The 27,059-nt window shown below is 44.8% G+C and overlaps 2 long non-coding RNA genes across 2 annotated transcripts in view; both read right to left on the reverse strand.

Annotated features, from left to right (window-relative positions):
- Positions 1-2,121: 2,121 nt before the first annotated feature.
- On the reverse strand, positions 2,122-11,974 carry LOC128852751 (uncharacterized). The gene is made up of 3 exons (XR_008450798.1): positions 11,266-11,974; positions 10,612-10,724; positions 2,122-7,691 (listed from the first exon to the last, which is right to left on the reverse strand). It is a non-coding gene; the product is annotated as an uncharacterized LOC128852751 (long non-coding RNA).
- Positions 11,975-15,574: 3,600 nt separating this feature from the next.
- LOC128852700 (uncharacterized) overlaps positions 15,575-27,059 on the reverse strand; it is a 68,134-nt gene continuing 56,649 nt past the window's right edge. Inside the window, exons 4-5 of the long non-coding RNA XR_008450707.1 lie at positions 15,805-15,990; positions 15,575-15,698 (exon numbers count right to left, since the gene is read on the reverse strand). This is a non-coding gene — a long non-coding RNA (uncharacterized LOC128852700). The remainder of the gene's footprint in view (positions 15,699-15,804; positions 15,991-27,059) is intronic.

The following is a 27,059-nucleotide window of genomic DNA, read 5'->3' on the forward strand; positions in this document are numbered from 1 at the left end:
TTTTAAGCCCATTACGATGCTGAAGTTGGATTTATGGCAGCATGGCGATGCTGTCAGGTTTTTAAGAACACTCTATGCCAGCTGCTTCACTGCTGCATCCCAGTATTATTATTTAATAAGTTCATTCAGTCAGAGCGATCACAAAGAAATAAACCAACAGGTTAAAGTGCAAAACCAATTCCACTAAAAGGATGTGCTCTATTTGCTCCGCTCAGGTATTGCTAATAATAGAGGTATTGTCAAGTGACACAAACTGTAACGGAAAGGTTGAACGCTTGAGTGCCCATGGCAGAGGATACCTGGCCATGCAGACACCAAAATCCCATCCTCTCAAATTAGCACAGGGAGCAAACACCACAGAGCCCTGCTGCGCCCTGTCCAGGCAGCAGGGCTTTAAGGGTATTTCTGCTCCCGTTTGTTAGGCTGTGTTTGGGAAAAGGAGCACTCCCTTGGAAAAACAACCTCTTTGTATGACAGACACAATATTTATTCATCAGAAAACGTCCATTTAACAAGCTCAGCTGGCTGCCCCCCGTGCTTCAGGAACATCTTTCCTGCAATGCATCGTGCTCTGCTTTTGAGTGGGCAGGGGATGTCAGCTGCTCTTTCGCCTCTGCTGGCTGTTTTCCACTTATTTGCTTACTCTTTTCCATCCCAGTTAGCACTGTATAGCCTGGAGGGCGTGAACTAGATTCTCTTTCTGGGGCATCACGAAAAGCTCTGTTTACTGAATAGCAGACAATCACATCTGTGTAGATCTGGTGGCAGCACATGTGCACTGCAGTGCCCTGCAGAGGTTTCCTTTTCCCTGACAGCATGGAAAGAACAACATCCAGTGCCCCCCACTCCACGCCCATGACTGGTACTCGAGGCTGGCCATTCATCAGCGCTTTGTCTGCTTGGAAAAAAAAGCATTTGAACTGAGACCACATGGGAATTATAAATCCCAGGGTACCGTCTAAATTGTGTTTTGAAACAGTCTTCCAATGAAACACTCTTCTGCAGTCTTCCTCCATCAGCTGCCAATTACCAATGGTCAGATCATAAACCACCAGAGCAGAGAGAAGTTTGTAGCTTTTTAAAACAGACGTGCCAGCCAGAATATTAAAATATTCAAAATAATGTACAGTTAACATGCACATTTCTTGAGGCAGAAACGATTTTTCCTGTTTCATAAGGCACCAAATTCACTCTTAGCAATCAACCTGCATTGATCGAAATACGACTTCCTTTTCATCAAATTCCCGGATTTCCAAACACAGTTTTTGAAACAAACATGATAGTATACATAACAACAACTCAGTCCAATGCCATGCTGGGTAATGCCAGAATGTGTCAGTACTGCCTCACCTGCATGGAACCACCTCCAATTTTCTGGAATTCCCACCTGACTTATGCAAAAGGAGTAACATTCACTCGCATTTATAGGCTTGAATCACAAAGCTGGGTTTTGCATATGCACCCACTGGGTTTAGTCAGAATTTTAATGGATTTCTCTCTCAAGTTATTTTCTCAAGAATTAGAAATGTAATGCCCATTTAATAACCACGTTCCTGGGTCGTGTCCTATTCCTGGATCAACTCCCCCACTCTCAATCTACAAATGATATCTCAAATAAAAGCTAAAATATCCTCAAACAACTATTTACCATACAACACAGTTATAGCTCTAGGAAGGCTCTCACAGGAGTTCACCTCCCTGCCCTGCAGCACCAGTGGCCTTTCTGATGGACCTTTATGAAAAGGTCCCCGGCCAGGGAGGTCCCACGCCTGCACTAACCCATAACTGTCTCCATTTTCATCAGTCTTCCCTTTAGCAACATTTGGGTCATTCTTTAAGTAGAGTCTCCTACATGTAAATCATCAAAACACAATGACTGGAAAACACATACTATACCCAAACTTTCTCTAACCTGTTTTTCCTTATTCACTGACACGTTGCCCTTGTGTCACTGGAATTAACTCTGCTGATGACAATTGACTTTACTTGTAAGGATTAATGCAAAAAGGCAGTAAACACCATTTTTGCAACATCATTTATTTGTTGCAGCAAAGACAGGGGCTGGGGGACACGTGCAGCTTCCAGAATGAGCTTCCAGCAAACTGCACTCTTGGGGGGTAAAACAGGTATTCATACATCCCATCCCAGAGAGGTTTGATATAGTTGCACATTACAATATCATATTTAGACAACTAATCCATAATTAATATCAAAGGCAACAAGATTATGATCTCAGAAGTGATTTCCACCAGAGGCTGGCGATGCAGATGCACACACGGAGAGGAAGGGTGCATTGCAGGGCACATCCCAGCAGAGCCCTCCCCTGCAGGGCAGGTGGAATACCCAAGCAGTGAAACCATCTCAGAGGGAACAGGCAGGAGGAAATGTGGAAGTGAATCTGGCAGCAAAGGAGGCAGGTAAACATGTCATACATGCTGGGAACTGTAATTATTAGTGGGGGAAAGTAACTTCAGCAGACACGCTTTAGGCTCTGCTAGAATTTATTGTTTCACAGTGTGCCCAGCTTTCTCCTCTCTACAGGTAAAATCCAACCAGCCGGCTTTCTTTCCACCAAGAAAGCCCTCACCCTTGACTATGCACAAAAATTTATTATACTTCTCACTCCTCTGGGGAGTAAGCATTTGAAAATGGTCTCTTTCCACAGGCCCAGCTTTGGAACACAAATCGTCTTACCAGCATCCTTACAACTAACTTTGCTTTGTGTTTTGCTGTGTTTAGTAGAATTGTGTAAGCTTTATTGCACATGTGCTTTATTGGAAGGGCGGCACTGCTAACTGAAAGGCTCTTCTGAACATTAGCTTTGGATTGGCAAATTCTCTGTAATTTGTACTCTCAGCAACATGTTAGCATGAAAATTGGATTTGGGTGCTGGGCACTCCCTGAGCTAGTTCACTTTTATTGTAATGACTTCAGCTAGAAGTTGAGCACACATTGAGCTTCCAGCCGCTGCTTCTCTGCTCAGGATCAGCTGCACATTTGGGTCTTAGTCTTCAACCCTTATTCACGATGAGTAGTACCTTCAGATGGGAAATACCATCACTTTGCTTGACTTGTAGAGCCTAAAAGCTTAAACCTCCATTAAGACAGTCCTGGGAAAATTAGAGCACAACTTAGTTGTGTTTAGACCTCAAGGTGACCCTAATTTCTTTTTAAAAGCACCTCAAGTCCTATGGTGCGCTTCTTTGATTTCTAGACTGACATTTTAATGATCCTAACAGTTAAGTAGCTTTTCTTAAGACCTGAAGAAACTCCTGGGAAGGAGAGGGAGGGGGGGAAGAACTGCAGCCTCAGCACAAACGCTCCTGCCTGAGGTGGTGGACGGTGGACATCAGGGTCAAAGGAGATCCCTATATTCTCCTGTACTGGGAAAGCTGCTCCCTTCCCAAGACAAAGGATTAAAAGTTTGATATTAAAAAATTCAACATATTAGATGATATCCAAGTGTCTCTGTCTGCAAGTTTAAATGAGACCATTCATTTAAGAAATAAACAGACTTCTAAAATAGCATTTAAATATTTTTACTACTTATCCAAACAGGGGGAAAAAAAGAAGGGGAGAGAAAGTCCTTATTTTCCTCTAGCCTTGTTGTTTTGCTATGTGAAATCTAGTTTTCTCTCCAATTAAGAAGTTCCTCTAAACGGTGAGAATTCTTACCTGCCTGAAGCCAGCGTCTCTCTGATATCAGAGCTTGCAGCTCCTTTGTTCTCTTCTCCCAGCCTGGTCTGCCTCTGGCAGTTCCTTCCTGCCTGCTTTTGTAGCCATGTGGGGGAAAATCTCCTCACTTAGGAAGCCATAAATCTAACCAGGTGCAGCTGTGTTCACCTGCTACACGGCAGAGGCACCGCTCTTATTAACACCTCTAATTTGCCTAATGACTCCGCTCTGCAAGTCCTGACTCCTTTAACATCTGCAGATGGATATCGATGTTTGGTCGGCCTGAATGACTTTAGAAAGAGCCTAGCTCCAAGGGATAAACCGTGAGATATTTGCTGGTTTCTCTTTCTGTCCTTGAGACCCAGGAATAGATCTAGAAGTACCAAGATAGATGTGCAGGAAGGCTCTGAATTAAACTTTAAAAAGATAAAGAAGTGATGGTGGATGTTGGGTTAAGATCCTAAAAGGAGGGATAAGTGTATAACCGTTTCTCCATTCTCATACCACCAGCAACCTAGAAATACAACTCATTGTGGATCTCATGCCATAAATAAAGGAAAGATAATCAGAGAGGTATGGGTCTGTCCTACCCTCACTCATTTAAAATCAGAATTTACCTCCACAGGCAGCTGAAGGAAGGAAATTGTGGTAGATCACATTTTTATTACCTATCCTCTGCCCGTGGCTGGGGGATGCTGCCTCTGAAGCTGCTTGTCTCGCTAGTGATGCTCAAGTCCTACAGCCTAAGGATCCAAAATAGCTGTTCAGATTGCCAGGTCACTTAGTAGTTGGGTGGCTTCTTTCTTAGGATTAATTGTAGCACCCTGCTAATCATCCCTTCAGGAAATATCTGCAGAGGTAAAACAAAGAGAGCTATGTCCACTTTGGTGGGGAAGTTATTCCAGTAAATGAATGCACTTGCCAGCTATAGAACTTAATTACTTCTCCCAACCCCCCTGAAATCCTTGTTTTATCCTCTTGCATAAAGCCTTGCTGCTTGCAATATTGTGCAAGAGCTCTGAAGACCTAATTTTGCATACTTCAATTAATAATATTCTAGAGAGACTGAAGATATAAACAGTTTTCCTAAATTAATGCTCATATTTCTGTGCAAGCTTTTAATCAAAGAAGACAGCATGACACCTCCAGAGGCTTGTGCGCTGTTGTATTGCCAATAACGTTATATTGTTCTATTTGAGATATACTTTATTCCCCTATTCTCACGATGCTTTCTGTTCCTTCTAAATAGCTTCTAGTTATTAGTTTTTTTCTGTAGTTGGTCTTCACTTTAGGAGATTGGTTTGGATTTGGAAATGGTTTTTATCACATATATAGAAATTTCCAATGATGCTGTAAATTATTTTTATCAAGTATCTTTACTTTTTGTTTATTTCTGGGCTAAAATGCCTGCCCTATTTATATCCCTGTGAAGCGCTCAGCACTCGCTGTGTTCCCAGGAAGCTGGAGGTCCTCCAGGCCATTGCATGTGGCTTTTGACTCCTGTGTGCGAGTCCAGCAGACCCCCCACTGCTAGTGGTGTTTGTGGGAGGCTTCAGAGGGGGCTCCTGCGGGCTCTTCCAGGAGTTGTTACCATCACTTGCCCAGAACGATCCTCCGCATTCTCTCCGTCTGCCTGTGACCAGTTGCACATCCCTGGGGTATTTGTGCTCGCAGACACGGCGCCTGCAATTGGTTCTCATTAGAACAAAACTTCTGTCATCAATATACCCATCACAACAGAATCAACCCTGCTGGATTTGCCATTCCTTACAGCTTCGGTCCAACAGCCTTTCCAAAGGGAGAAATATCTCCCCAGTTGTCTTGGATTCCCAGAAACCTGAGGAATTTAAGGCAGTATCTCAAGAGGTACTGATGTTAGGAATGACTCTGAGAGCAAATCCTCATTATGGCAGGTATTGCCAATTTAGACCAACCCCTGGCTCAGAAGAGTTTGCAATCTACTTAGGGGGGCATAGATAGATTTTTGAGGAAACCCTGGCCAAAAATAAGAGAGGAGAGGGAGGGGACAATAGGGGGAGAGTGCTTTTCCATAGCAGTGACCAGAAATAGGAACCAACCCCTCGGTTTTGCATTCAGGACCTTCACCAGGAGCTACTGCTGTCACTTCTTGCCAGCCTTGCTTCCCATTTTGTCAGGATGTTTTTGACACAATGGTCCTCAGTGTGCACTGACCCATCTCACTTCTTTATATATACACATGAGCACGTATATATATGTCTGAATGTACAAGCAGGATGCCAGCCGTGTGCAGATTGTAAAAGTATCTGTACCTGCTTACCTGAATAAAATCAACATTGTCCTCCAGCCTACCTCTGCGGTTCCACCTATGCACTCTTGCAAATATCTGTGCAACTCACCTTTCTTTATTTATGAGAACATTTTCACAAACCAAAAGGACTTCTGATAAACTCTTTTATCACCATGTGTTTTCATGAATCCCTAGAAAGTGTTTCTGAAGGCTCACTGGGAGAAAAGATGGCAGGGAGGAGAAAATAAATGCATGCAATTGGGCTTTGCGGCAAGGAATTACTGTTAGGAGTCCCTGCAAGTTTTGGGCACTGGCCCCTCCACCTCACTTGTGTGCTGGGAACTTTACCTTGTGTTCCCAGTTCCTAACTGAGCCAGCGCAGCCCAGCCCTTCAATACAGAACACAGACTTCTGGGGAACAAGTGATATTCTCACTGTCTTCCTTGTTGCAAGCCTGGAAGAGAAGCAAGCTGTGATCTGCTCAACTCCGCAGAGCTCTGGTCTCAGAGGAGCTGGCAGTGTGTGCAGACCAATAGTCCAGGAATCTGGCATAGCCTGGAGTGCAGGCTTCAACACATGGACCCTCCTGGTCCTACAGAGATATTGCACAAAACTATTCCTATAGTTTCCCTTTCCATGGCAACACGATGGACTTACTCTAAGGAACAGAAGCTCTCCGAGGATGATGCAAGCTGTAGACTGGGTCTCTACAGTGGGAACCCACAGGTAGATCCAGGCTGCACATAATTCTTGTACTCAGTTCTCTAGCTTATTGGTATAACTTAGGCTGGACATCTCATTCTGATAAGTCTGTAGCCAGCCAAAAGTGCCCAAGATAAAAAGAGGACTGTCTGCCTTTCTTCTTACCCTTTCTTCCTTGCTCCCATCATTGAGTTCTGCTGTGCTACTAGATGAGTTTCTTGTCTCTCCTGAATCCACAGCGCCAAGCAGCAAACATCTCTTGATGGTACACACAGGGGAATTTTTAGACTTGAAAGCAGACAGACCATTGCTCTTGAAAACAATTACCAAAGATACATAAAGGAGGGGCCAAAAGCCACTGTTCAGGTTCTTCTGCTCCATCTCACAGAGTGAAACACACAATGAGTCCATCAGAGTCTTGATCCTACATTCTCAATGTTTGTGCTGGGAGGCTTATGTATCTTTCTTTCTCATCCAAGAAAAATGTCAGAGGCTCATAGAAATAAATCCATTTCTTCACGTTTCAGGCAGCTGCAGCTCTGGGTTGCTTTTCTGGAATTTTTCCTCTTAGAAAGCTATAAAAAGCTTTGAAAAAAATTTAAGAAGCTGGTGCCTTGTATTTTTCTGAGCCAGATTCATTAATTCTGTTTAACAGAGTTAAAATTAGCCTGAAACCTTCGCAATTACATGGCTATTCTTTTCTCCCAAATGCATAACATACAATGTATTGTGACAACTGCTGGTGGGCAATGCCCAAGGAGGTGGCTGCTCTTTGGGAGCCTGGCTGCTTTTTTGGCCTAAGCAGACGAATATTTGGCTCAGAGGGCTGGAAACCTTCTTCCAGCCCCACCTCTTCTGTTCTCTTGGAATGAATGGGTTTATTTTCACGCCTGTGTATACAGTGTGGTGTATAGCAACCACTCCTTCTATGTTGGAAATATGAAGGTTTGCCCACTGACAAAACAGCAATGTAGATTGAAGAAGGCATCAACACTGTCCTCATGCAAGGGATCGCATTCCTTTTAGTAGAGCTGCATCAGTCGTTCTGAAAAAGAAAGAAACCAAATGAATTTGAATTACTACAATTATTCTAAAGAAACTGAAAATGGATCAATTCAAAAGATTGCTGTGATTTTAAGAATGTATGTTCTGGTTTTAGTCCTGTTTTTAAGAAGACAAAAGATAAGCAAGATCAACTCAGATTAGAAAAACAGAGGCTGCAAGTTTAGGAAAGGTAACTGTAAACGTACATTTTCCAATGGTAATGGAACACTGAAATGGGTAATAGCATTTAACTCCTTCCAAGTATCACCTAGCGAGTGATACTCCTCATACTCTTACCCAACACGTTTTGCACTCACACTCTGCATTGCTGTCTGTATTTTGAAGAGTGACATCTTGTGTATTTGCAAGTCTTGCAAAACCAATGTGGGCTGAAATGCTTTGTTTCTAGAAGGTAAAACTGTTTTTTCCATGAACAAACAGAAAACTCTTCCTCATTAAGTTATTCATTTACATGAGCTGAACTGAAAGTTATTTTTATCATTCAAATGGATTTTTTTTTTTATTTTGAAAACTTTTCTCCTTGGAGCAACTGAAAACATTGACTGCTCTGTGACTCTCCCCAGAAAAACTGAGATCAAAGTCTGTGATGGGAATAAGGACACACCGAGCTTTGGATTCTCCCAGGCTCCTCTGTAAGAAAGGCACACAGAAAGGTCATGCTTTGATGGCTGAAATTAATTTTCTCCTAGTTTTGTAATCCCCACAGATTTCTCTAAGACCGATGACATGAGAGGAGTTTCATTTCACATTGGTTAAGAAGAGGGTGACTAGCACAGAAGTCCATAAGCGTCACCACCAGCACAACTCTTGGCATCAGCCTACATGAAGGACCTTTCTTCTCCAGGGGAAACGAAGGAACAGAAAATCTTTGACTTCCAGCCTAAGGTTTTCTGCTCCCTCCCCCAGCAGTGCTGCAGCAATGCAAGGCTGGATTCTTGCTGTCTGTTGGTGAAGTGTCAGGTGAGTTCCAATGCTCCCACAAAAGCTTGCTTCTGATTCCATTGGAGCTCAGCCCCGGTACTGCCTTTCCCAACAGCAAGGTAAAATCAAAAGGGGGCACTGCTGAGAAAATGAAAACGGAAAGGAAAACACGGAGCAAACCGAAGGTTTATTGACCCTTCTAAAAACTCATATTTCTTTCTGAAAGACAGTAATTTAATTGCAAAAGCATCTTCTGCCAGGGGAATTACAAATGCAAATACTTAACATATGGCAATGCTGTGAGCATTTGGGAGTCGGCTCTTTCCACACACAGTGGTGAGTGGACTAATTAATATAAAACCTTAAATGCAACAACTATTCTGAAGATATATGCAATATGAACTTACACTGAGAGCCAAAGAACAAGTTATCTGTCATCTGTGATCCTCCAATACCTTGCCTGTACCCATGGGGCTTTTCCATCCCAGAGGGAACAAAGGTTTCTCTGCTCTCCTCAGCTTCTTCAGCCCCTTGGATTTTGGTGGAATAAGGCAAGAGGCTCCCACAATCGCCCCCGCTTGTCACTGATTTTTTTTTCTCTTTTTTTTGGGTAAAGAATATGAAAAAAATATTACTAAATCCATGAGCTTCCTTTGCAAACTGTTGTTCCCCCCTGCAAAAAATCAAAGATATAAAAATGAAAGCATTTAAAAAATAATTAAAAAATATTTAAAAAATAAAGCTATTACATGAAGATAAACATGTCAAAAGAAAAATAGGGCTGGAACATTCCACTCCTAAAGGGAGAGAGGAGTGTGTCATGCCGTCAGACCCTCACAGGGTGTGTGGCTCTCCCGCAACGGGTGCCTTCCTCCAGGGCTGGCAGGAGCAGCGGAGCAGCCAGCCCATGGCTGTCCGAGTGTCTCGGGGGCTTCAGCAGAAAGGCAGAGCATGGCAGCACACGGCAAACACTTCCAGCCAAGAAACCCAGTCCAGCAACGGGCACAGGGAAACACCTGAGATGCCAGGAGTCAGGGCGAGTTATTTTACCTCATTTGTGAAACACAAAGCTATCTCTGCAAGACATTAATACAGGTATTAAACCCACTAACACCTCTGCTGGAGCTTAACTGATTAATGCCGGTTAATTACCCAGCTGATGGGATCAACTGGCCGAAAGGAACTGAGCTATCACAATCCAATCTAATTAGTTTGATTGTAACTTTTTAATTGAATTGAATTACTTTTCAATTCATGGGTCAGGAAGTCCATATGCAGAATTTGATAATTAAGCAGCTATTTTTATCTATTGCTTGATAATGGCTGTATGTTTCTAAATGATGTTTCTTTTTCTAGGTATTGGAAAGCTGTTCCTGTTGGGGTTTTCAAAGGGACTGAGGTCCCCTGCGGTTTGCCCACTTTTCACTACAAATGCTGTTTAAGCCACTGAGAGACTCACAGTACCTGAGGGATTTGGATATCTTCAGTAAGCTTTAATTTTATTTAATTTCACGTTTAAAGCTTCTGTGACCTTTTTCAGTATGCAGAACATGATAAAAATACTTTCACACATGGATGTATCAAATGGCACGTCCACCTCGGCTGGCTAATAAACCGCACTGCTCTGTTCCTGCTGGCCCCTGGGTACATCAGCCGTCTGCCTGCTGATTTGGGAGTTATAAATAGCCAGGGACTGCACACTCACTGTCTGCTCACATCGAACAAACTCTGATTTTAATGCTCTCAAACAAGGCTGTCTCCTGACATGGGTCTGTCCCGAATACTGTTACCTGTTCTCCTTTGTCTGGGTGTTTCTTACATGGGTGGGAGATTCTTCAGCAAAATTCCCCAACTGTAAAACATTCTAACAATTAGCAGAGCCACTGACAGGCATCCTCACACCATCAGCAAGCCGTTTGTTGCAAAGCAAACCTCCTCACCACTTGTTATGCTCTGATTTAATAACAGTTTATACTCACGTTGCACAAATGAAAGGCATCAACGCTTCTGGTCAGATCTGGTCAGGTCTCCTCAGCTTAGCTCACCCCAGGAAGCTGTGACACCATCCCAGGGCCCTCCTGCACCAATATCTCTGCAAACAGAAGGCAACAGGCACTCACTTCCAAAAGGATTCTGGCCTCAGGACAAAATGCTTTATGGGTGAACTGAGGCTTAAGACCAGATTCAATAAATGATTAAATGACCTTAAGAAGGCTTTTAGATGGAATTTGGCACCTTGAGCTAAACCTGTAAACTGATCCCCCTGCTCTCAGAGCTCACACCATATCTGGGCATCTCCCTGGTGACTGGGCAGGTTCTGGGCTGGTACTGGGATGCAGGGAGCTGCACCTGCCCCTGGCTTCCCGGCACCTCTTGTTCTGCTAAAGCTCAGGCGTGCACGTGTGCTGTAAGGCACGCCTGGTGCACACCCCGTACACACCCTGGGAGCTGGAAGCAGCCTATAGGGAACCTTTTTTCCCCTTTGATCTGCTCTGTGGTGTCTTGGTCTCAGCAGCGCAGGCAATGCATAAAGTGGTAGCCAGAAATGGCACTGGGAAGTGACCTTTGGGCTTCTACAGTAGAATAAAACATTTCCAGAGTAAAAGCAAGTTTTCCGTGGATCATGTCCATACCTGCTGGATAGCTGTGGGCACAGCAGGATCTCAATTTGTCAGGTAGCACCGTGTGTACATCCAGCAGGACTCCAACACACTAGGGTTCCACCAGTGTCAAGACACGACGCAAACTTCTGTGTAGGGATGGCACAAAGAGACGGTGAAGAGATTGTGAGCAGCCCTGGGGAGAAGGACTTGGGACCTGGAGATGTGAAGCCCATGTCCTGGGCTGCATCCAGAGCCGTGGGACCAGCAGGGAGGGGATTCTGCCCCTCTATGAGACCCACCTGGAGCCCTGCATGCAGTTCTGGAGTCCTCAGCACAGGAAGGACACGGAGCTGTTGGAGCGAGTCCAGAGGAGCCCCTCTAGGCAGCATAAACACCACATTCGGCTTCTCTTAGACAGACTGTAAGTTCCTACTGTGCATTATAAAACGGAGCATCACTTTCCAGGGCTCTGTCTGCAACTTTCACTGCCATTGCTTTCGTTGCGAGGTGTGTCAGCCCCTTAGGATGGGCAGACCTACGGCTTCACTGCCCATGGCACGGGGCAAGAATTGGATGATCTTTAAGGTCCCTTCCAACCCAAACAATCCTGTGATTTTGTGATCACAGGCCACGGAGGTGACCCGAGGGCTGGAGCCCCTCTGCTGTGAGGCCCCGCTGAGAGCTGGGGTGGTTCAGCCCGGAGAAGAGAAGGCTCCGGGAGCCCTTCGAGCAGCTTCCAGCGCTGAAAGGGGCTCCAGGGAAGAAGGCTGCGGGGGGGCGGGACGAGGGCTCCTTCCCGCCGCGGGCGGAGGCTGCGACCGGACCGCGGTTTCCCCCCCGCTCCGCAGCCCGTTCCTGGCGGGCTCGGGCGCCCCCGCGCGGCGGCGGCGGGAACTGCGGGGGCTCCGCTGGGACGCGGGGCCGGAAGGGTTAAAGCAGTGGGTGACCGTTCCAGCGGTGGCAGCAGCCCCGGGGTGGTGTCCCTGCCCGTGGCAGGGGGGCGACGGGACGGGCTTTCGGGTGCCTTCCAACCCAAACCATTCCGTGATTCTAAAGCGTCCTCGGGAGCCAGAGAACCTTTCCAAAGCCGCGCTCGGAGCGGCCGAGCAGGGCTGACGGGGGGCGCGGGAGGGGTCCCGCGGGACGAGCGGGGGCGCCCGGGCGGCTCCCGGCCCTCAGCAGCCACCGCCGGCACAGCGCTCCAGGGCTGCTTTCAAGAGCCTCAAAAGACCCGCTCCCTGCTAACTGAACTAATTAACCATTGCCGATTGCTAGGCAAACAGTAGTAATTGCTAAGTAAACATCGCTGACATATTTAAGGCAATTAAAGCTCCACGCCCCCGGCAGCAGCCCGCGGGGCTCCAGGCGCTGCACCTGCTCTGCAACCCACCTGAGAGGGCCCCGGCTCGGCCCAGCCTGGCGGAACGCCCCGGGTGCTGCAGGGCCGTAGGAAACTCATTTTCAGGCCTTCCAAAGCACTGAATCAACCCAGGGCTACGCAAGACATCACTAGTGCTTCAGAAAGGAGTTCTTCCAAAATTCAGTTTAAATCACTAGAAAGGAATCTATTCATTTAGTGACCGTGCGTGCAGCTTATACACTTTGGGCTTTGGAGATGCATTAGGTGTCAATTTTCTTATGTGTTTTTGTAGCCCAAATTATATTCAGTCACGCAGGAACTCCAGCAGGAAGCAATGCTTGAGGCTCTCAAGCCTCCGTTATGGAAATTATCCTTATTTTCTTAACTGTGAACTTGAATAAAAGGGTGTTTGAGCTGGAAGAAAACATCCTTGTTTCCCTGCAAACAGGAAAGAATGTGCTGAAGGAGGGGGTTTGCAGTGGGATTTCAAAACTCTCAGATTTAGTTGTGCACGTTACTTTTTACCTCCCTGACTGCGTACCCCTCCACCCTCTTGTCTGAACTTTCCAAACAAACACTTCCCAAACTCGTGTGAATAAGTACAGCTCAGCTTAAGGGAGAGCTGCTGCCCGCACCAGCCTGGAAGGCCTGTTCCTACCGCCGCAGCACCGAAGAGAGCAAAGCCCGGTGCAGCACGAGCAGGGGCTGCAGCAGCCACCCAGCAGCCTCTGCCACCACAGACAGTTGCATCTTCCTCTTGGTCCCAGCGCCCTGGCGTGTTAGGGGCAGGAATATTCCCCTATCGATTTCACACTTGCATCGCATTTCATTTTGTTGTGGCAATCCTTCTCAATCTTTAACATTTCCGTTTCGGAATGTTTCATGCCTTGAATAAAAAAATGAAGTAATGATATAAATCAAACTAAAAATGGCCTGGGCTTTTCCTTTCCGGCTGCATCTGTCTGTTGAGCTGCACAGTGAGCTTAGTGTTACTGATCTAGTAGTTACTTTAACTGCTGCTTGGCTTCAACCCCGTTGATATACTGGTTATTTTTATATGTGCTAGGCCATTTGGGTGACTGATTCTGCAATTCATGCTGCCTGCTGAAGGACATCCCTTGAAACAGACCTCATAGCTGTATTCTCAAGATGAAAGCAATTGGACAGAAGTACCTTTCTGAAAAGAGGGGCCTCTATTACGTTTATTTTTTTCCTGAATTGCTTGCTCAAGCCAATTGGTCGGGCTATTGGAAGAGATGAAACAGAGAAGAATTGATAGGATTCAGATGTCGGCGTGTGGCATTAAAGCCATTTCTTATCCTTAGCAAATGGTGACTGTTGGATCAAATTCCAGTATATGGCCAAAATACAGTACAAGGCAGAAGATGATTATGCTTATCATGTTCGCACAGGGTCAGGGGAGGGGAGTACAAGTGCATCAAAAAGCACAACCTAATTATGCAGGGCTGTTATTTCAGGCCGACGGTTGCTCAGTCTCCCTGCCCGAGGAAAAAGGAGGCCGCAATAACTGTAATTTCACAGATAAGTTGTATTTTAGGGGCATATTAGTTGTCAATATGAAGAATTAGGAGCCAGGCAGGAAAATATCAAAGGCTGGCAGCAGAAATATACTTTTCATTGGCGAGGAGGGTTCTTTAGCTTTTTTGTTAATGCTCTCACAAGGTACAAAAATGTGACCAAAAGGCAGGCTGACTTCAGAGAAATCATTTTCCCAGATGACACGAATGCTTTTTTCAGTTTCTGTCTGGTTCAGTGACTGCGGCTGTTTCTGTCAGAGGAGACCAAAGTAAACAGGCCCATAACAAATAAATATACAACATTTAGAAATCACAGTTGTTTTCCAAATGAAAAGAAAGAGCCTTGAAATAGTCCACCTGGATGCACAGAGCACATCTGTGTGCTCCAAGGGATGGGTACTGATTCCAAAAGGCACACATGGAATGGCAACCCAAGCAGACTTCTTTATTTTGTTTCACTAACTTTCAAGCAGAGTTGAGTCAAAAAAATGAGACTGGTTTATGGTGTTTTTCAGATTGAAGTTTGTGCAATGGACCCTTCTCTAGGTGCAGCCTCCTTATGTCCAAACCAGATGTGAAAGTATCAGATCGCACACTTTTAGGACCAGTTTCCCACCACAAGCAGAGTTAAGACACCAAGCTGCCAGAAACATTCCTAGAGTATCATTCTAGTCACTCAAGCACACTGGTAACATCCACAGTCAGGTGAACCCATTACAAAACCTTTTTGGGGATGCGCTTTACTTTGCTTCTGTCATTTCCCAGCTGCTGCTGTCATATTTCATCATTGGGATGCCTGAGGGACTGGGCTTGGGCTGCAGAACTGAGCGTGATGTAAGGCGTTGTCATTGGTCAAATATACATGAAGATGCTAATCCAGAAGATTGTGGAACTGCAGTGGCCCAATGAAAAGCTCTGGCTGAGCACTCGCTAAGTTTGCAGGAAAATGCCAGCTCATATCCATGTGCAGTGGATTAGACCTAATGATCTGACATTCCACAGGGTCTTGGACTTCCTTTTGGGAATTTAATATTTTGTGACTGCATGTCAAGAAAAACATAGAAGGAAAATCACGTGAAGAACCAGTACACAAGCTTCATCATGGATTATAGAATTGTTTTGTTCTGTCCCAGGAAACAATGTCACTGTGGGGCCAATACTCAGCACCAGTTCCTTCTAAAATGAAGGTTGGTGTGATTCTCCCAATGAATGGACTGGTTTATTGAACACTTAGTTCGATAATTTCTGGTGCGATTCTCCCAGTGAGTGGACTGGTTTATTGAACATCTAGTTCAATAATTTCAGGAGGTATTTTATATGGCAGTCACTGCATAATTTTGACACTGTGACATTTATGTTCAATAATCTACTCTTACCCTGTTAGAAGATAGCGTTTTCTTTCAAAACCCACCCTAAAGAGAACTTACAAACATACGGATAAGGTGACTTTGCATTTTATTGTGAAATCAAACTGCTAAATGGATTCTTCTGTTTTGGGGCAGAGGAGATGAGAAGCAAGGATGAGCCGGATCTTATCCCATGTATGATATCTTGCTTGGAAACTACTGAAAATGAAAAATAAGAGCAAAGTTTCAAATCCATGTGCACCGTTTCTTTATAAAAAACTGCTTTCCCAGGGCCATGTGTCCTCAGCAGTGGCACATCACTCACCGCCAGGGTGGGGAGCGCCTTTGAAGTAGGCTGGACCAGATGGGGAAATCTCCTGTACTCGCTGCAGCAGATGGAGCTCGGGAGAGAGATCCCGCAGAGACCCTCGAACTCAAGCTTCCCTTCCGTGCCAGAAGCTGTTCATTTGAGGCCTGACCAGATGGTTTGTCAAGTACTTGGATACAGCACCTGTAGGGATTTTGGAAAAGGTGGGCAAGTGGGAGTTAAAATGAGCTTCTCAGTGTGCTGAGGGTATGTCCATTGCTGCAATATCTTCCAGCCCTGAGAGCTCATCAAATGCCAGCATCCCATGGGAAGCACTTCAAGCACAAATTTTGAACCAAGTGCAGAAATAATCTTGTGCATTTCTTAAATATCCAAGCCAAAATTCACCGAAATCATTTGCCCTTGTTGTGCCCTGGCAGTTTGTTCACAGCGCTGCTGGCCAGAGTTACCCCGGCTGTCCTGGTCTTGGAGCAGCAATTCCACCTGGACAAAGCATCACTCTGCTGCAGCTTCACTGGACTTACCGATCCCATGCACACCAATATATTCAAAATGTTAGACGTGCTGTAAGGGGAAATAATTGTGAATTAAAGGCATGTATGAGGGAAGTGAAATTGTTCAGTCTGGAGAAGAGGAGGCTGAGGGGAGACCTCATTGCTGTCTGCAGCTCCTGAAAGGAGGTTGTGGTGCTGTGGGTGCTGGGCTCTTCTCTCAGGTAATAAGTGATAGCATGAGAGGGAGTGGCCTTAAGTTGTGCCAGAGGACGTTTAGACTGGATATTAGGAAAATTTCTTTACCAAAAGAGCGGTGAAGCCCTGGCAGAGGCTGCCCAGGGCAGTGGTGGAGTCTCCATCCCTGGAGGGGTTCAAAAAACATGAGGCTGTGGTGCTTTGGGACATGGTTTAGCAGGCACAGTGGGGCTGGGCTATCCTAGAGACCTTTCCCAACCTTAGTGATGCCACGATTCCATGACACTGTAATCAGTTTTCCAGCAAAGTGGAGAAGCTTTGTATTAAAAACCAAAACAAAGCAGCCTGATCCAGTGGGAGGTGTCCCTGCCCATCGTGGGGGGTGGCTTGGAACTAGATGATCTTTAAGGTCCCGTCCAACCCAAACTAGTCTATAATTCTATGAAAACCCAAATCAAAACAAGAAAACAACCACAACAACAACAACAAAAACCACCAAACCCCAAATCCCTCAAATAAAACGCGAAGAGAAGGAAATAAACCCCAGCATGCCGTGCATCTCTCGCTCTGGGCTCTAGATGGCTGCCTTAAACCGCTGGAAAAGCGCAAGGGGCTGGTGTTCCAGCGCTGTCCCGCGGTCCCCGGCGGTGGGTCCGCACCCCCAGCTCCGCGCTGCCGCTGTGCGGAGCCGGCAGCGCTCGCTGCTGCCGAAGGGGCGGCTGTTCCTGCGATGCTCTGCCATGGGCGCGCCCGGGGGCAACGTTACATCTTCCTGGCACCCAGCATTTTGGCTCAGGCTCGGGCAAAAGCGCAGGTAACTGAGACACCTGTCTGAGAAGGGTTAAATCAGGACCTCTGAGCAGTTTTAGCAACATGAATGCAGCTTGGAAACTGTTTGCGACACTCAGCGATCAAGAGATGGACACACAAAGATTTAAAATGAACAACTATGATGTCCAAAACAGTGGGGTGTTGTGCTATATCTCACTGCATAATAAAAACAAACACAAATGGATTGCATTATTGTGTATATTCCATTTTCAACTGTCACATTTTAAAACTTAAAATGGCACCTTTTATTTTAAATGGGTCTTTTTTTTTTTTTTTTTTTTTTTTTTTTTTTTTTAGAATAGATCTATAGGCGAATATGAGTTTCAGGAGTTCTGTTTTTACAAAACTGGAGTGTAGCTTAAGAAGAAAGCATGAACCAATGTCAGCCAGTAAGGACCTTTGCTCCTGAAGCAGTTCGTGTTGAAAACAGAGTTGTTTATAAATCTGATGACAACAAAGAACTGGCTGAGCTTGAAAACAAAACAAATTCACTACTTTTTCAGTTGTGGGAAGTGCTTAGAGGAAGCATGTCAACCTTGCAATGATTTGCAGGAAACTGCAGTCTCTGTAGCCCCCGGACTGGTGCAAATGTTGATTCACAGAGAAAGCAAAATAATCTCTTGTGCTTATGTGAGAAACAAATCATTCATCACAACTTCAAAGATACTTGGAGGGTTCTTTTGAAATCTGCCAAAGAAACCTTGCTAGAGCAAATGCCCTTCATGGTGGTTTTGTTGCTCTTGTAAACCAGATTTTATGTCCTTACCTCTTCTGAGGCTACTTTACAACAGCACAGGGAGGAGAGGAGGCTGGGAGCCCTTGGTTCCCTCAGCTTCGGCTCGTGTGTGCCCTCCAGCATCCAGTCCCATCCCCATTTACCCTAGGACATCCTGCTCTTCAGGAGAGCAGTACTGTAGGAATAGAGGGCTGTTTCCACAGGTGGAGACTTTCCCTGCTGGAGCCTTCTGTGTGATCCCAAAAGGATGCCACGTATACACACATGTGCCATCACCTCCTGCAGCCGGTTTGTCTGTGTGAGCCCCTGCAAAACCCAGGTGGGCTGATGTTCGGGTGGCTTGGTCAGGCCCACAGCACAAAACCACCCTAAAAACTTGTAAGTAGGAAAATGCCTTTGGAAGTCTGCAGCTTACGGCTGTGTTCAAACTCCATAACAACACAACCCCATTCCTCTTCTTTCCCCTGCTTCCTTCAACCACACAGCATTTTTGTTTCTCCTGGGTCAAGCATCCTTTATGAAAGCACATGAAATTAAAGGTATTTTCTTCCCATGGGTGCTCGACCAGCTCACTGTGCTCCATGATCCCACCCGAGCCAAGCCCCTGAGATGGGATTAGCCTCACGCCTGAATGTCCCCTGGTCCTTGGGGTCTCTGCAGATGGGGTGAATCTCACCTGTGCTCCTTCCCTGGGGTTGGGGTTCAGTCGCAGAGCTGTGAGGCACAACCAGCAGTGTGAAACCCTTTAAGGACCCAAACAACCTTATGAAAAAGGCAATAATGAGTTCATACATGTGAGGTGAATGTTTGTGATATAGACACAAACACATTCATTTACCATTATTCCATTTCTCAGACAACATTTAACCTAGCGCTGTCAATGGGGTGGTTTGCAAGGGGTAAAGAGGTTGCCGTTACTAAGCTGCTGTGAAAAACAGAGTAGAAAACTCAAATACACTTCTTGGCTTAACTGAACATTGGATACGGTTTCTTCAAGTACTGTCATCAGTGTTAAAAATACGTGATGGGATATATCAATAAGAAGCATCTTCAAAGAGGATTAAAGGTTCAGGTTATTTTTTTTGTTTGAGGCAATAATATATTGAATTCTTTTCAAGTAATTAAACTTGAAACTAATCCAGCTATCTCCTTTTTTCTTTTTTTCCCTCTTTTTGGGTACAAAGCTTCGTAGCTTTATAGCTAATTGGCAGGTGAGCAAGATAAGTAGCACTGAACACCACTCTGTGCTGTTACTGCCTGAGGGAGAAATGGGCAGCCTGTGGTACAGGAAGAGGCTGCTCAAACACACATCGAAGAGGAGCATAATGAATTTTCACCTAAGGAGATAATGCAATGACTTAACCTCCCGCAAGAAATAAGACCTTGGTGTTCCAGGAAATTTCTTATCGAGAAAGTGTTTCAGAGATGGCAGCAAAGCTTCTTTGTGGCAACCTAAACACTAAAAAGCCTGTAGGTTCCTTTGCTGCTTGGTTGAAATTACAGAATCAGACCACTTGACTCGCATTCAGGCCTCACTAATCCCCGCGGGGCTTTATCCCCTGTTTGTCATTAGCTGCCTGCATTGACCCACTCCCCTGCTCGCCCTCCCTAACCAAAACAGCAACAAAAACTCCTTTGCATCAAAGTGAATTTGCTTTCAACTTTGATCACATTTCTCGTGGCGCTCAAGCCTGTTGCTAAGAGAAAAATACAGTCGTGAGGAATGGGCAAATCATTATTATAATTACTCTTGTTACACCCCAGTGCGAACAAGCTTCTCCCAGCACTCAGCTGAATTCTATAGCAGCGCACGCTTTAATTGATAGAGTTAGTGACAGCCCTGCTGGGGCTGGAGCCGCAAGAGAGCCCATCCACAACATCGGCACGTGGGGCAGGAGCTCGTGCCACCCTGGCTGCTGCCAGGCAAGGGAACGTGCATTGCGCTGTCTGCCGAGGGGGAGACTTTATTGCACCATCCCACTTATTTCAGTGAACTCAGTACCAAAAGCTTGCAGTTTGTGCAATGCAGCCTGTCCTGAAATACCTGCTCCTGCTGTGCCAGCGCTCCTCAGGCCGAGCCATCTGCTCAGAGCCCCTGCTCAAGGCAGGAGCAGAAAATGGCTCCCTTGAAGTCATGCAATGGATATCGTAGGACTCGAGTCTTCTGGCTGCCAGTTGTCCACTGACCCAGCCACATCCCCTGGGTGGTATTATTTATTGGTCTGGAATAGTTTATAAAAACTAGAATAGCTAATAAAAAGCACTAATAAATACTGATCAGAGACATATGTTTTTTCCAGCCTTATAAAGAGACCAAGCAGCAATATTTACACTCGTGAAGCAGCGGAGCAGGCTGCTAAGGAAGGATGGAATGCCAGCAGGCTGGAGTGCAAACCATTCGAAAATGACAGGCTTTGATGTTTTTCAAGTTTCCGTAACAGACTGACAAGGAAAAAAAAAAAAAAAAGCAAAACCAAATTCCCATCTCAGCGTTGGCTTCCTAGGCAAATTCAGAGTGGTTTAGTTTACTTATTTGCATTTTTCACAAAAACCGATAGAAACTAAAACTAAACTAGTTGCTCCAGGACCTACAGAAAATCTCGGGGCAGATTAGAATTAAAATTCGATTTATCCTGGCCTCATCCTACACAAAACAAACTCGCTTGCAGTTTCCAGAGCTCACTAGTAGGAGCAATAGGGTAAAGGCAATTTTTCTTCAGAATTTTAATAACAGGAACTTTGCAAGGAAATTCTGTGGAGCCTTGAAAGTTAAAATGTGTTCATTTTAAGACTGGATTATATGTGAACTTAAAATGCAAACTTGATTTTCTTTGTTTATATGAGTGCAAGTTAGAAGCAGCTCCTATTAACTTCTGTAGATCTATATTATCAAAACCCAGAATTAGTTTCTACAAATTCTCGTTAGTCTGAGGCAGAGATGGCTGTGAGGGGCTGGAACACAGGCTTCACTGTCATGACCAGCTTGCACCATACTGCAATCCACTGTGGCTCAGCACACCTCTAAGTCATACATAAATCACCATAACCCAAGGGAACAGACCTTTGCCAAGTGTTGAAGAGGGATGTTTTAAACTATAGCTGCAAGAACTGAGGTTTTGGAAGCAGTAGCTTAGTTAGCAGAGGGGCTCTGGGATAAGCTACATCCAGTATTGGGATCACCAGCAGCTGGGAAATCGATATTTGAGTGACTGTTCACATCTGAACACCCTATGCCAATATGGGACCCAGGCAGGCTCCAAATCCTCATATCTACCCAGAAACCCTTGAAGTGGTATGGCCAAAATCATGCTCCATTATTCAGCACTGAGGCCACAAGCGCTTTCAAAATTTCTTAGATGTGCAGATGTTCCTTTATTTCTGTTCTGCATGGATTCAGTCTTTCTGATTGCACAGCATTCAGACTTGAGCTTGGTTACGCTCCAAGAAACACCTGCACAAGCTTTGGAAAGAAGGAGGGGAACTTGATCTACTACCACTTTTATCTGGAAAAAGAATGCCAAGACACAGTCCATGCTAAAATAAGAGGCCTTTTTTCTTACGGTCCCGAGTATATAAGGAAAAGTGCAGCGTATGCCCTATCATCTGCTGGAGGCATGGTGAGAAATATAAATACATCAGCTTCTGAGACTGCAGTGCAAGAGCTGTAATAAATACATAAAGTGTTGTTGAGAAGATCCGCACTCGTTTGGAAATATGCTCCTGCGTTTCCAGAGTGCTTCTGTATTTTATAAAGGTGATTGTTCTGAAATAATGGTGCTAAATAAAAGCTTTTTTAATTTTCCAGACAGCACAAATAGAGTGATTTATCTTTCGGGTGAAAGAAAGAAGGGAAAGGATTATCTTTTTCACCTCCTGTGTTTAAAACGTATCCCATCAAACCTAAGCTGACATGACGTTTACATGGATCACTGCTTAGTCACTCGAGATTCAGCATGGCTGGAAGATGTCAAGTGTAGGGCAAACACCTGCGTATGTCAAGGCAGTCGGAGTCACACATTGCATTTAAGACTGAGAAAGTGCAGAATGAAAGGGTGAAACTGAAATGAATGTGATGAATATGATAGATAACAAGGAAAAGGGGATATTAATTAATTCAGAATTAGAGCTTTCTTGCCTCAAATATTTGGAAACAGCAGAGGAATACTGTGGATAGCGTGCATGAAGTGGTGTTTGCAGTGCTGAGTGACTGTGAAAAAGGATGTGCGCCCGATAAGCCGGCCCTGGCTGTCTGTCCTGTCCCGTGCTGCTGGCTCCCCGCACAGCCGCTGGTGGGTCTCGGGTGCCTTAGTGGGTAAGGAAGTTCGCAGAAGTATATCTGCCATTATCTATGATCCTTGGTTTGGGCTTTATTGGGTCCTGTGCTGGGGGAGGGACAGGGAGGAGCAGAAGCAGCATCCTGCTCTGTGGAACAAGAACACCCTGTTCTTGTGTGGGCTGGGTGTTTTTTTTGAAGATGCTGTGAAATTCCAGGGCTTTGCTCCATCAGGGCTCTCAGACGTTTTATAAACACTGCTTGCGGGGTTCCTTTCATATCAGGGAGGCTGCCGCAATGATACAGCCAAGGAAATTACAGCTAAGCAGAACGTACCCACGTGCCTAGGAGGGTTCTTTATCTGCTTCTCTCTTCCTGCTGTCAGCCGTACCCTGGACATTAAACTCGATCCCAGGCTGAAAAATCCTTCTCTTTGCTTTGAAAGATACGAGATGACAGCTTTGTGAAACTCGAAGGCTTGGAGATCCTTTAGAATGTAGTTTGCAGAAATGTTTCTTTGGCTGCCCAGTACTCCCGAAGTCAATCAAAGAACGGGGCAGAGAAGACTGAGAGTCTGCATCCAGCTCTTTTCCCTGGAGTTACAGCTATTGATTACACTTGCACTGACTACTAGACCATTTAATCTAATGAAACTGTTCTTAAATGACACTACTGCGATCGAGATGAAAGTGTAGCCAACTTGGAAGGAAAGGTTGAAAGTATTGGAAGAGGCAATGTTTAGGTTTCATGGTAGAGATGTGTTTGATAGTGCAATTCCGCACTGACTGTGTTGTATTTAGCTGTATTCCCATAGAAATCTTGTTGTTTCACCAGGACTGATGCAGAAGGAGAATGGGTTCAGAATAGTAGTTTTTCTACTATTTCTAAGAGTGTTCTGCCATACAATAAATTTAAAAAGCTGTCAGGTCCTAACGCTGAGTCAATAACAAATTATTGATTGGGAGGCAAATATAGCTCTCAAAGGCTCTCAGATAATTCCGTTACTTGTGGCTTAATAGGAAGAGGGAGAGTTAATTATTTATACTATGCATGGGGTTCACTAAATGAGAGCTGCAATTTGCAAGATGAGATGGAATCATAAATTAATGCTTTGTAAAAATTGTTCTCTGCTCAAAGCCAGAATAAAAGATTTTTGTGGGATGGAGCAGTGCTAGACATCGCTGAAACCTGGTAGGTCAGACTGCTTCTGGAGAGCCTCCCACCACACAGCTCCTTTCCCAAAGGGGCTGCACTTTATTCTGGTTTTCCTCATGCGCTTGTCCCATCCTGAATATAACAGCACGTCAGGGGGTTGTCTGATTTCCAAACACGAAGAATGAGAGCTTTATTTTACCTGCTGAAAGACCACAGCACACGTGAAGACACCAGTCTGTGGTGTCTGAATCTAACACGAAACCCAAAATCATTGCATTAGCTCTGTGGGCTTATTTTGAATTGAACATTGTTGTTTCGTGACTCATTTTTAAATATCTGTCATTATACCAAAAAAAGACAGAGAACTTGATTCCACAAACTTATCTTTAAGTCACCTTTTCAAATCAGATTATTGTGATTAATTGTTTGACTAGCAACAGTCTTTGGAGAAAGAACCTTTCTAACCAGGACACAGGTGCAAGAGACAACACAATAGCCCTCAGACAGCCCATCACTGAATTTAAATTCTGTTGTAATATTTCACTGCATTTGTTAGCAAAGGAGAGGTTGGAGCCTGTTCTGCCGCTGCAGCCAGTGTGCCGTTGCCCATACCCACCGTGCTTGCTCTAAGCCCTGGGAAACACCTGCAACTCCTTCCCTATGGCCATTGCAGCTTCGACTTCTAATTGCTCCTCAGCTCCTTCTCAAATTTATTTCGTCGTCTTCCCTCTTTAAACCCTGAAACTCTGCCCCAGCCATCTCTTGTAACTGCAGCCATGGCGGCTTCCTTCAAAGCTCTTGGGTTACCCACTGCTCTGTCGCTCACATCTCCAACCACTTCTCACTCTCATTGCAGCACTTAGCTAGAAGTGTTAATTGATGGACTACAACTGATGTGAGCATTCGGCCTCATGCCTTGTGGCAGCGAGCATTTTCCTATTGTGCCAGACAAAAGAATCGAAGTAACTGGTGGCTCCTATCGCCTTACACGCAAATCCTGCCCGAGCTCTGGGAGACTTAGGGGTGAATTATTAAAGGAGGGGGCGGCACCTGCCTGGCTTGAGTGGGGCTTTTGAGTGCCTTGGCTTTTGAGTGTGGGTAGGAGACACTGGGAAGTCATTCAGGAATGAGCAACCCCTTTAATAAATTACAGACGAAAATCTCTTTGGCCAATGACAGGTTAAAAAACAGGGAGAGGTGAGTCACTCCATCTCCCTTCCTTCCCCCTCCCCGCACCGCAAGTTTAATAAGCCCAAATCAGAACCATCTAGGCCTGGAGCTCTCTAAGATTTAAGGCTTTAAAATGTGAAGCACCTCATTATATGTGCCTATTTTCAATAAAAAGGGAAGATAACCGGTGTCACGTCAGTGTCTTATCAGTGGTATTTGTTTGACTTCTATTTCAAAAGTGCACTGCTTGCTTTTCTGGTGCTGGAATCAAACTCTTCTGAACTGTACAGTATAAGAAGATGTATCGGTTTTCACCTAAGAACTTTAAAAAGGAAAGCAGTCTGTGTTTCGCTCTGCAGAAATAAAGAACTATTGTACAGTATAGCGTATAACACTTGCAACATGGCCAATTGACTTCCTTCCTATTAATCAACCACTCTGTTTACCTTCTTACACAAACCATTTCAGAACCATTAAAACTAAGAGGATTAGCATCACATTTCTGGCAAAATGCACCTTAATTTCAGCAAATGCTACTTTCACTCTCCAAGGAGATTTAAAAAAACCTTGAAAGAAACAGATTCTTTATTGTGGTAAATTCGCCGAAACAGGTATAAATCATATCTCCCATTTAAAGAAGGAGAGGAGGAAAAGAGGGGCAGAAGAACACAATTCTCTCAGAATTTAATTACCAAGAAGAAAAATATTTCAAAGCAATCCTGAAATGCGAGTTAAATCCTGACAATGCGGAACAATTGTTCCGCCCTGGCAATGTACAAATAGTGTCTGTTTTTAGGAAACAGTTGGGAATGGTTTACTTGGTCTGCAAATAATACCACGAGCCAAAAGTTCAAGGTGCACGGATCCCCTTTTCATACACCCTGGGAGTTTGTCTGGCACAGACAGGTAGAAGCACTCGTGTCATTTATTCTAACATCATTCATTTAGCTGCTGATACTGATTGTGAAAGCATTGCAGAGAATTAAATGGAGGGGAAAAATGGTCCAAATCAATTCAAGTCTGCTGTAAGCACAAACACCAGGAAGCATCGGTTTAAATGTTTGCCTTGTGTCACTTCAGCCATGTGAAAATGTTAGGTTTTAAGAGCTGTAGCAACTTATCACGCATATGAGAACCAAAAGAGCACACCAAGCGGATATAGTGGAGACTTAATGCCTAGAAGACACATACCCCAACACAAAAGCACAAGACAATTATATATATGTGAATATAACAGAAGAAATAGCCTCTGAATGATGTCAAGAGAAATTCTCCATGAAGGGAGAGAAAAAGAAGAGAATTTAAATATTTCCAGGAACTTGTCATGAAGCATCTCATGGAGTGAGAATACATGGGGAAGTCTTGATCCAGACAACAGATACATCATCCTAAACACCAGCAATTCCGCATGTGATATAAATAACGTTGCCAGGATGCTGCAGAGACCTCCATGCAGAACTTGCAGACAGAATGCAGGACAAGGAGTCCCACTCTTCGTCATCAAAAGACATTTTGAGATGTCCCAGAATGACAGAAATACACACAAAGGTGGATTCAAGGGTCTGGTCTGTGTGCAAAGGTATCAGACATCAGGCATATTAGATGGATTATCTTTCTGTTCTACCCTAGCAGCAAATTTGCTCTTTGGTCACCGAACAAGTGTGTCCAGAAAAGCACCTAAAATCCCTCTTGTGAGTCAAAAATGGTAATTTAGAGCGCTACGCACCACTATTTTCTCAATACTAAATCCATCTACGTTTTGTCATTTGCTCATAATAATGAAAAATAGCTCCCCCCACCCCATTTTCATTGCATAGTTTGAGCCTACTGAGCAGGTCAGAGAGTGAGAGATGCTGTTCTGCCTTCTCCTTACCATCCTCGAGTAACAGAGATTGGCAAAGGGAAGGGAAGAACCCACAGAACATATCTTCTTTATTAATGAAGAGCATTCAAAGTAGTTTTAAAGCAACACATTTTCAGGAGAGGAAGTGTGTTGAAAACAAAATTTTCAAACAAACTTTTCCATTTCAACCTTTTTTTTTTCAGCTAACCCTGTTTAAGTGACACTCAGAAATCAGACAGCAGGCTCCAAAGGGAAGCTGCAGCTTGGTGGCAGAAGATGCCAGCTGAAACCCCACTGAAGTTCAAAGCCCACCCTGCCGGCTGTCTTTCCGTTCCTCCACCCCGTGCAGCCCAGAGAGCTGATATATGGGCATTGCTCCGTGAGTGCTGGCTTGGGACCAGGCTTTTTAAGGTGCATAATTTTTCAGACAGCCCTTGCAGATCAGTCTCTGGGATCTGATGGTGATGGCCCCTTCTGTCTGACAAGATAAACGATCCTTTATAACTCTTGTCAGATCATATAGCTGGCATCAGGAAATTAAGATAAAACTTTTCT

This window comes from Cuculus canorus, chromosome 7 (genome assembly GCF_017976375.1).
Source record: "Cuculus canorus isolate bCucCan1 chromosome 7, bCucCan1.pri, whole genome shotgun sequence".
In the NCBI taxonomy this organism is placed as follows: Eukaryota; Metazoa; Chordata; class Aves; order Cuculiformes; family Cuculidae; genus Cuculus; species Cuculus canorus.